This window comes from Ctenopharyngodon idella, chromosome 1, assembly GCF_019924925.1.
Source record: "Ctenopharyngodon idella isolate HZGC_01 chromosome 1, HZGC01, whole genome shotgun sequence".
In the NCBI taxonomy this organism is placed as follows: domain Eukaryota; kingdom Metazoa; phylum Chordata; class Actinopteri; order Cypriniformes; family Xenocyprididae; genus Ctenopharyngodon; species Ctenopharyngodon idella.
Genome location: NC_067220.1, coordinates 27,686,197 through 27,697,288, shown reverse-complemented (window position 1 = coordinate 27,697,288; position 11,092 = coordinate 27,686,197). Strand labels below are relative to the sequence as shown.

At 35.8% G+C, this 11,092-nt stretch overlaps 1 protein-coding gene across 3 annotated transcripts in view; it reads right to left on the bottom strand.

Moving 5' to 3' along the window:
- cnnm2b (cyclin and CBS domain divalent metal cation transport mediator 2b) overlaps positions 1–11,092 on the bottom strand; it is a 44,300-nt gene that overhangs the window by 28,955 nt on the left and 4,253 nt on the right. The gene's annotated exons all lie outside the window — the stretch shown is intronic.

The window sequence follows — 11,092 nt, the reverse complement described above, 5'->3', positions numbered from 1 at the left end:
TACCCTTGTAACCCTAACCTATAAATAGCTTTTAACTTCTTAAAAAGATTGTTATCACATAAAGGACCAAAAAAAAAAAAAAAAAAATCTGGGTATATATACATAGACGGTATGTCAAAATCAGTAAAAAATATTAGATAAATATCCTAATATATCTACAAATTTGACCTTTTTATGACATTGCAAGTTTAGTTCAGATTGTAAAATAATGTGGTGCAACTCCCCAAAACTACTTTTTACCTTAAAATAATTAAAATATATTATAAAAAAATATTTTATAAAGCTTTTTTTTAAATAATAATTAAGATGTGTACACACATGTATTCAATGTATAAGGGAAATATATTATTATACTAGATTATTATTTTTATGTTTTCAAAATATGAAGCTAGCATGAATATTAAAAAAAACATTCTATGAACATACAACGAACATGGTACATGTGTTTTAAACTACATTATTTATATATATATATACATTCTTCGTTCCCCACAATATGCGCAATATAATGTACACGCAGGGTGAATTAGGTTGCAGGACTACAATGAGCGATAAATGAAAAACAACACAATAAATGCTGATTCATTAGAAAAGTTGAACATGGTATCAGCAGTAGTAGAGCAATGGTTAAGCATCTGCATGTTCAGAAAAACAACAGTTAGCAAGGAACTAAATTTACTCTGTTATTAATGTGCCCTGGAGCAAGACTCCTAACCCCAGGCTATTCCAATCGGGACTGTCCAGCAACTGGTATACTGCTGTTCTCGATGAACTTATTAAGAAATAGTAAAACTAATGTGCTGTTGAATCCTAATCAAATATGAATGCTACAAAATATACTAAGCTGCAGTTAAAACCCCAAATAAAATACAGAAGTGAGGAAATTAAAAAAAAAAAAAAAAAAATTCAAGTAATGACAAAGTCCCAGTACCAACCCCTACAGTGATTATGAACTCCAGCCAAAACAACCTCCAGATAACAATGCTGCTGCAAATCAGCCCATTTTCTAAATATAAGCTTCTCAGAGCATGTCACTAAACGTGTTCCTTTTTTCCTGACAAATATAAATGGACTTCAAATAAGACTGATATCATCTGAAGAAACAAATTTAGCATTTTCATCTCATTGCTTTGTTTACATAGACTAAACTACTGAGTGCAAAACTCAGTTTACTCACTACACTGACCTCCAAGGACTCTTGTAAAAACGATTCATTTCTTTACTCTGTAACTAAACCAACCAACATCTTTGTTTCCTCAGTGAAGTTTCACATTCACAATGAATAACAGTGATCTGTCTGTGAGCATTGTGTCACAGCAGCCTGAGCTCTGGGTTAATGCTGCTTACAGATTCAGCATCATTAAGGGGCCGTTTAAGCACAGACAGACACAGTCACAAGACCTCTCCACTATTTTAAACACTAAAATGGTATTGTTAACAAGCAGCAGAGCACTATGCAACAAGTGAGTTTCTTTCAGCAAATATTTTAGAGAACGCTTGATTCAATTCTTTTCTACTCAACAGTTACTGGCTTGATTAACAAAAAAATACTTGTTTATTGGAAAGGACTTGTGGGTCAAAAGAGGAATTGTACTGTTATTTACTAGTACAATAAATGTAATACAATACTAGTAATACAACAAATAAATTACAGTATAGATAACACTAACAATAAAAAACTGCAAACCACACTGCATGAATTCTTCAGGTTCATTTCATGGCACAGAAAGAAAAAAAAATATATTACTCCCTTAACTTTTTATCACCATGGGTTTGACTCCCTCATGCCATTCCCAGGATTTAGTTAGGCTAATTTGGGAAGCATCATCTTCATAGGTGTCCTTGGTGTACTTATCTAACAGTGGTTTCATTTTGACATCCAGTCTGTTGGAATGATGAACTAAAAGGAGTTATACAGTAGATAAGACTGGCAAAGTGAATGAAGTAGAAACAAAGTTGCTACAAATGGCATTCTTATACTGTGACTACTGTATGCTCTAATGAGGTCGAATAGTGAGTTTTATATTTTTTTGCGGTGGTGCATTTGCAGAGGGAAAAAATGTAGAAAAAATAATAATAAATGAGAGAGGAAAACTTATTAAAGTTTTTTCTTTAAAGGGTTAGTTCACCCAAAAATGAAAATAATATAATTTATTACTCACGCTCATGTCGTTCTACACCCGTAAGACCTTCATTCATCTTCGGAACACAAGTTAAGATATTTTTGATGAAATCCGATGCCACAGTGAGACCTCTATTGCCAGCAATGTCACTGAACCTCTCAAAATCCAGAAAGGTACTCAAAACATATTTGAAACAGTTCATGTGAGTTCAGTGGTTCTACCTTAATATTATAAAGCGACGAGATTACTTTTTGTGCGCCAAAAAAACAAAAAACACGACTTTGGACTCAGCAATATCTAGTGATGGCCAATTTCAAAACACTGCTTCGAAGCTTTACAAATCTTTAATTTTAAATCAGTTGTTCGGATCACGTATCAAACTGCTAAACTGCTGAAATCACGTGACTTTGCTGCTCCGAACCACTGATTCAAAACAAAAGATGCATAAAGCTTCGAAGCAGTGTTTTGAAATCAGCCATCACTAGATATTGTTGAAAAGTCGTGTTTTTTGTTTTGTTTTGTTTTTTGGCACACAAAAATTATTCTTGTGCTTTATAATATTAAGGTAGAACCACTGAACTCACATGAACTGTTTTAAATATGTCTTTAGTACCTTTCTGGATCTTGAGAGGTTCGGTGACATTGCTGGCAATAGAAGCCTCACTGCGCCATCGGATTTCATCAAAAATATCTTAATTTGTGTTCTAAAGATGAACAAAAGTCTTACAGGTGTATAACGACATGAGGGTGAGTAACTAATGACATTATTTTCATTTTTGGGTGAGTTAACCCTTTAGCATACTGATAGCATGTTTGAAAAAGTAACATTTCTTAAATGCATAATCCACCCAAAAAATGAAAATTCTGTCATCATTTACTCACTCTCATGTGGTTCTAAAGCTGAATGCATTTCTTTCTTCTGCTGAACACAAAAGGAGATATTTTCAAGAACTTTGGGAACCAACAAACATTAAAGCCCACTGACTTCCATGACCAAAAAACAAACAAACAAACAAAAAAAAAACATTTCACTCATTTTGAACACAATTTTAAACAAAATCAGGCCAAAACAAAGTTTGTTCAGAGTTTGTTTTGGGAGTGTGAAACAGCTTGCCAAAGTGAACTTTCTGGAAATGTTTGCTCCAGCTGGTAAACACCTTCAAACTGGAATTGGTCAGTGGAACTGACAGTGGCATTGACGTTTCTTTTGTTCATTTGTTCGAGGTCAAACGTTGGCGACTAAACACATGAACCCACTTCAATAGTACATTGAGTTGCAATTTTTGCTATTAATAAGTGATTTGAAGAAACAATCATTCTTCCTGACCAATTCACTCAAATGAAATGCATCTTTTGATTGAAATGGGCAAATGAGTAGACGAAGACAGTATTTTATTTCTAGGCAAACAATCCCTTAAAAATATGTGAATGTGTATCTATTAGCTATAGTAACGAAGCACTGTTTGATACATGCAAATGTGCATGTTTTCAATCCAAGCCAAATAAGCTGCAAATAATAACTGACACTACAGTGAAAACAATTCACTGTGACTGGACTCCATTAAGCTAAAAGCAAAATAAGAAAGGTTTTTAACTGTCATGCCTTACCCTCTACAAGCAGAGGTTAATTAATTAAAATTAAATTAAAGCTTTAACATACTGTATTGTCATTCACTTTCAAATTACAACACTTTAGCAGTAAAAAGTAAAAAGTGAACATAAAACAATTATTATACACCTCATGCAACTGGTCATGAAATATAATAGATGCAAGTAAGAGCCAGCCTACTACAACCATGCATTTTTGGGCCTCACATGATAAACTGCTTAACGTGAGTTAAGTTTAGTCATGTCTTTATCTGACACTAGCGCTGTATTTTATAAACCTCCATGGAAGCACCCGTTTGGCATGGCTGTTTTTCCTCTCACTAAGAGAGGAAGAGAGAACTGCTTACCGCAATCAATGATGCCAGCCAGAACTCTTCTGGTTGGAAGACTTCCATGCCAGAGCATTAGGCAAGGGTTTGTGTCGCTTGTAATTTACGACATTGAGGGAAACGGGCAAAAGGACAATATGGGAGGGGGGTCGGGGGGAGGGGGCATGGCACGGAAGCCTTGGGAATGCCAGGGGGCAGTTTTGAAACCCAAGTGGGTTCTGCAGCTTTGAATGTTTTGTGAAGTAGATGGCAGAGAGAAAGAGTGAGAAAGGCAGAGGAAGGAGAGTTTGGAAGAGAAGTGTTATGTTGAATTTGCTTGATCTTTAATTACAGTAAAGTAGAAAGCTGGATCCAAATTTTCTTTCCAAGAATTGAAGTACAGTGGCAGACCTTAATTTGAGCATAAGCTTAAAGGGAGTCTCAAAACACAGCATTAGTGACATAATATTCCTCTGATATTCACAAAGTACAATTCAGTATGAAAACTAAAAAAAAACAAAAAACTGTTAAAATAAAAAAAAAATAAAAATAGCTACATAAAACCCTTTTTAACTTAAAACCTTATAACTCTGAACATGAACAATCTGCCCTCCCAAAAATATTACAAACTGTAAATAATAACATCCAAAAAGTATTTTTGGAAAGCACATGTTTCCGTTTGTATTTTTCTGGAAGGTTTCCAGTTTCCAAGCGGAGACAGATTAATGAGTGAGGATACAAGCAGACGTCTGAATCAGAGAACAATCCGATTGCATAATAAGTCAGGAAAAATAAAAGGCCATTACTCAGCACTCAATCTTTCATTTGACCAAGACTCACTCAACTTAATTCTATTAGAAGTGATTTTGCCAAACAACTTCTAAATCGCTATTTCGAAAACACTCAAACTTTGAGGACAACATCAATATGTTTGTTATCTTGTTAAAACGAACAAGACACAACAGAGGCTAGTAATGCTAGATCAGACGGACTTTGTTGAGGTACTGGCACTACTAAGTTGTTTTACTAATCGGTTTTAAGGCCATTTCATGTTCATGTACCAGAATTTGAGGAATGTAGGCCATTTGAAAAGCCACGTCTTAGCATGCGCTTGAGCTGCACACATGGAATGACAATGGAGAGCATGCTCACTAACATTTAACCCTCCTGACAGAACTGACTACTACTACTGCCGACAGCTTGACAAAATCAAAATAACACATCACAACAACAGCACTTTAATTCTGAGTATATGTGTATAGCAGCCAAAACATTTAAAGTCGGTATGAAACTGAAGTTGCATTCATTTTTTTCATTGCATTCAAGTGAAATGGCATCTTGAATGAGGAAAAATGTAGGATGGGACTTGATTTTGTCCATCGGGAATTGATTGGATTGTTGTGGTTTGCTATTGCTGTGATCTCATGCGAGTGACAGTTTGTCCCATCCTTGCACCAGTAAACATGTCATTAGAGAAGAGACAGGATGTTGTTGTGTGTGTGTGGTTCTTTTAATGAGAGTTATGCGCAACAAACTTCCGTATTCTGTAAAACAGGTTGCATCGTTTCCGATTCAGGTCTTTTGTACTTGCTTCATTAAATACAGAGCTGCTACTCAAGATGCCTTCAAAAGAGTGCGCAAAGATGAGCATAACCGATGGCCATGGCATATGCAGATTGATATTTTTTTTTTTAATTTTTCTTCTTCGCACTAACATTCAGATATTAAAATAAAAATAAATATATATAAAGGCAACAATAAATATAACAAGCTAGGTTAGCTGATTACCTTAAAAGTCCATCTTCACACTGCTGCTCACACTTTCTCCGATAAGCGGATGCGATAAAACTTGTTTTCCCGTTTGATCATGTGACGCTCAACATAAAGCCTAATAAAATTGCAAGGGCACATGAATTAAATACTTAAAGACAATTAAAGTCACAGTTCCAATAACTTAAAAAAGAAGCCTTTCTAAAAGAGTCCTTTCTGCTGACTTTAAAAATCACCAGGAGAAAGATGCCCAAAGTTCCTAATTACCTGTGTGAACATGCCATAGACCAGCTGCAGGGAGGACTGAGGACTGCAGATGTGGTCAGAGCAACAAACTGCAATGTAATATGTGTAATGTGTCCATAATGTAAAACGCCTGAGACAGTGCTACAGGGAGACAAAAAGGACAGCTGATCATCCTTGCAGTGCCAAAACACATGTAATCATACGTCCACGACGCTCAGCGTTGCACTCGTTGTGTTCTGTCTACCGATTTGTATTTCCACAGCATGAAGCTAAGATCTTATGGATTTATGAATGGACCGCTCATTTTAAAATCTTCCCGGTCTACTGACATTTGTTATGATATCTGCTTCAAACACTACAGTGCTCATGATAACTTTAGTTAACTCTACAATTAGCAAATCCACTTCACCAGCCAATTACTCTTTAACAGCAATGCCATAGAAATATACAGAGCTACCGCAAAAAGAGACGTTCAAACACAAAATTCGAAAGATGGCTGTGCGCTTGTTTCTCTGCCTCATAAGGTCTATACACAGAGTATGCGTGATTGCGAATTAGAAAGTGAAAGTAAATAGCGAGCGTGCATTCAAGAGTAATTTCAATCAACACCCCGCATATTGATAGCGGATCGCTGATGCCAGCAAACTATATACAAAATAATTAAGCAACTATATAATTGCGAGAACGCAAAAGCATTGAAATATATTTTTTACTCCTATCACATTTTCTTTTCCATTACCATGTCCCTTTAGGGGCTCCGCAGAATGTGTCATTTCCCTCGTATATACTTTTTTGTTCAATATGACCAAGATCTTATTTAATTTGAGTCTAAGTGTGAAACCATTGTGTGTTCAAAGGGGATCCCACACACTGCATCTAGCAGAGTTCCTGCCAATTCGACACCACATAATTCCCACCAGCTAAAGCAAGCGTTACCAAGTACTGTATACGCTCCAAAATCTCAGCAGAAATCACTACACTGGTTGTTTGCTTATCAGGTGAACAATGTCAAAATTGAAGATGCGGGGTGCCACAAAAAATGAATCTGATTTCATTGAAGAGGATGTTATTTGGATCGAGCATAAAAGTAAAAGAAGGAGGGATGTCATCTATTATGAGACATAATGCAGCCATAACTAGGCCAAGTGAAGTAAAAAAGAATTCCCACGTTAAAACAAGAGGGAAAGGAGGTTGCTGAATCTGAATTAAGCATAGATTGGCCTACATTAGCAGGCGGGTGGATTGGTTCAATACGTGCAAGAACTCATGTGGAGGCCAACCACCTTTAGTGGCCCTGCGTTACAATAATACAGCAAGTGCTGTACTGTAAATGAACTACTGTGGTTTATGACATCTATAGATGTCACTACTGATAACATGCCAGGTAAAAACTAATATGCAGGCTTTTTATATAGTATTGAACATATGTGATATATTGTGAAGGTATAACAACATGAATATGAGATAAAATGAAGTAAATCTCTTAATTACAGATTCCTATAACCATAATGGCAAAAACATAATTAAACACAAATTTTGGAGATACATATGAGTGTGGAGTCACTCTTTAAGAAAGAACCGAAGGCCAAGAGTTCATCCGCATGATTTAAAATGATAACAGATCTTCCTATCTCCCATAAATTAACAGATTGATCGCCTCAAGTGTGTGATAGCAATGCTGGCACTGAACCAAGTCATATTGGAGGTTTAGTGAGTTCAAAAGAGTTAGGCTCTGATTTCATGACCTTTGTCTTTACGTACTTTGCTCTATCGGTTTTCAGCGAGTATGTTTTCTACATCCTTCTGCAGCTAAATGAGTTTGATGAGGCAAGTACTACAAAGAAGACAGTAACCTGTTTCTGTACTAGATAAAGCCCTAACTTAATTGACAAGATGTTTGTTGAGATTTGATGAAGCACGATGAAAGCATCTAAAGTGCTGGTAAGGATGCGTTCTTGCTTCCATCTGCACAGTTTTTTTTGTTTTTAAATGTAAGCATGGACTAGATGGGCGTCTTTGCCTGCTGCGACAAAGCTTGGTTTTTTTCAGCATCTTGTGCCATGAGTGTTGCATTTTTATAAGTGAACTTCAAAAAAAATGTTGCATTGTGTTTCCTTCTTTTGAATATTAAATGACCCCTAATAATGTAAGCTCAGGGATCAACAATATGGATTTTGTTTGTCAGGTCAATTGTGGCAGTAGTTCAGATTTTTACTTGCCCTGCTACAAAAGAATGATTGTATTTAGCAAGCCACTTTTATAATTAGAGAAATACTAAAATTATTCCTTATATGATGAAGGGAAAGCCAAAAATATTGTTCCAAATGTGGCGGCATGCCGTTCGCTACATAAACACACATACATCATTTATGGTAAACACGGTAACTTGTGCACGCATCACGTGTGTGTTATGCTCTAGAACAAACCTTGTTGGATCTTGTGCATCACACACACGTTTGAGCATGTTATGTGCTCGGTGTATGTGTCAATCATTGTTTAGATGTAAATAAAAGCTTAAATTAAATCTGTTCAAATAAAGCTATCATTTCTCTTCACAAGACTTGGATTAAACTGCTCGATTCATATAGGTTCACTTTTTAGCGACGAGAATACTTTTTGCGTGCCAAAAAAAACAACTTCTAACGACTTTTCAACAATATCTAGTGATGGGCGATTTCAAAACACTGCTTCATGAAGCTTCGAACCTTTACGAATCTTTTGTTTCGAATCAGTGGTTCGGAGCACCAAAGTCACGTGATTTCAGTAAACGAGGCTTTGTTACGTCATAATTAGCTAGATATTGTTGAAAAGTTGTTATTTTGTTTTTTTGGTGCACAAAAAGTATACTTGTCGCTTTATAATATTAAGGTTGAACCACTGTAGTCACATGAACTGTTTTAAATATGTTTTTAGTAGCTTTCTGGGCATCTCAAAGTGTTAATTATCTTGCTGGCAATGGAGGCCTCACTGAGCCATTGGATTTCATCAAAAATATCTTAATTTGTGTTCTGAAGATGAACGAAGGTCTTACAGGTGTGGAACGACATGAGGGCGAGTAATAAATGACATAATTTTCATTTTTGGGTGAACTAACCCTTTAATTATTAATTATTATTAATTATTTTATTGATTATTAATAAAAACACATTCTTACTTATGCTTTTGAGACAAATTTGACAAAACCCCATATTTATTAATCTTTGTGACAAATCAGCACAATTTGCAACAAAAACGTAGAATGTATTGCAGAAAAAGTTTGTAATGTATAAAAAAAAAAAAAAAAATTGATGTACAAGATCAATGAACGCAAAATGTACTGAATGCAACGCTGCACTGACATTTTTCTCAGCTGTCTCACATTGACCCCTGGCCAGTGGGCAATCCTTATTTGTTTCCCACAAATAAGAAAAAGCAACTCTGTTTAGTATAGGAAATATTTTTACAAATAAATTACCACATTATTGCATACTAAGAGAGAAAAACAAAACACTCTCACAATACAACTCACAATCTTTTCAGCAGCAAATGCCTTCTGAACTGCACAGCTTTGGGTTAAGCCCAGATGATGAACAATGCCATTCTCATTAAACACAAAACTGCTGTTTGGCAGGGGTCCCTTTATGACACACTAATTATTTCAATCATAAAGAAACTAGTCTGTAGCTCTAGGAATTTTGGGGCTGACCTTCAAGGTCATGATTGCAGTCAGAAGCCCTTCTCATTCTGACCCTAATTAGTTGACTATTATAAGACATCCGAGTCCATTTTACTCTGTCAGAATCGAGCATCATCTACCTCATGTTCAAATGCTATCATGTAAGTCGGCTGCAGAAATAATAAAAAAGCAATTTTGCCACTCAAAAAGCAACATCAAAGAGAAACAAATTACACTTTGAAGGTGTGCTTGGCAGGAGTGATGTATTTTGTTCCTACTTTGGATGGCTGAGCAGCTCCACAAGAGGCATTATATTAATTAACACTGACTTACAATACAAAGCACTGAGAGAGTGCTCGAACCACGGCCAGACTGACGTGAAACTTTGTGCCCACTCCCCTAATCAGTCATTAGAATACCAACAGCCAATCGTGAGTTTCCTCTGGAGAGAAGCCAAGAACAAAAGAGTCACAATCATAGCCAAGGTGGCTCAAATTCTTATAATGGCTTTGTATTCTTGTAGTCGCTAAGTCATGTCAACTTTTTGATGTCTTTTCCCATAAAAAAATTCAAATGTATAAATGTATTAATATAAAATATGATAAACTACTATAGTTAATTTTGATATTATGTAAGCTGGTTTGGCTTTAAAATAAAACATCAGGTTTGCAGAGGTGGGTATGCTGTCATAAAATCTCACGAGGCTTAGTCTAATGCAAATTGATAATGTAATAGGTTATTATTATGTTTAGTCTGTACTTTAGGGTTTGATTCACACCATTAAACTTTAAATCTACTCTGTCTTTTAAAAATCTATAGGGGGATATGCTGTTAAATACTTTTCTCTTACATTTTCTTTGCTTTACACCACAATAATGACTTTTTTAGAACTGTTTTTAGAAATATAAAGACATTTTTGACTACTTAGAAAATTCCCGTCAAGACTTTCAACATTTACCCATATAACACAAAATACAGATTGAACTGGCATGTTATTTCATGCATTATGAAGTATTACACCTAATAACCCCCCTGAGTCATCCTTTAGCAACTGTGAGTACACCTGCAGTGTATTTCCATTGCATCACTACATTCTCACCACTGCTGCAGGCATTAACCCTTAGCTATGTGAGGGCACATCGAGATACCGCACTTCCCTGCACTCAAGCACATTGTAATATGTTTGTAGGGTCCTGAGGGCAGCAAGTGAGGTCAAATAGGCTAAAGCCGACAACTCAAAATAGTTTTAAATAGTGCAGGAACACTCAAGAAAGAGCAAGCAATGGGTATTGGAGAGGAAGTATTTAGCAAAAAAAATGGGATGACCATGACTGATAAACTAGACCTTGAAATCGCTATTCACACTGTGAAAAAGTTCACAT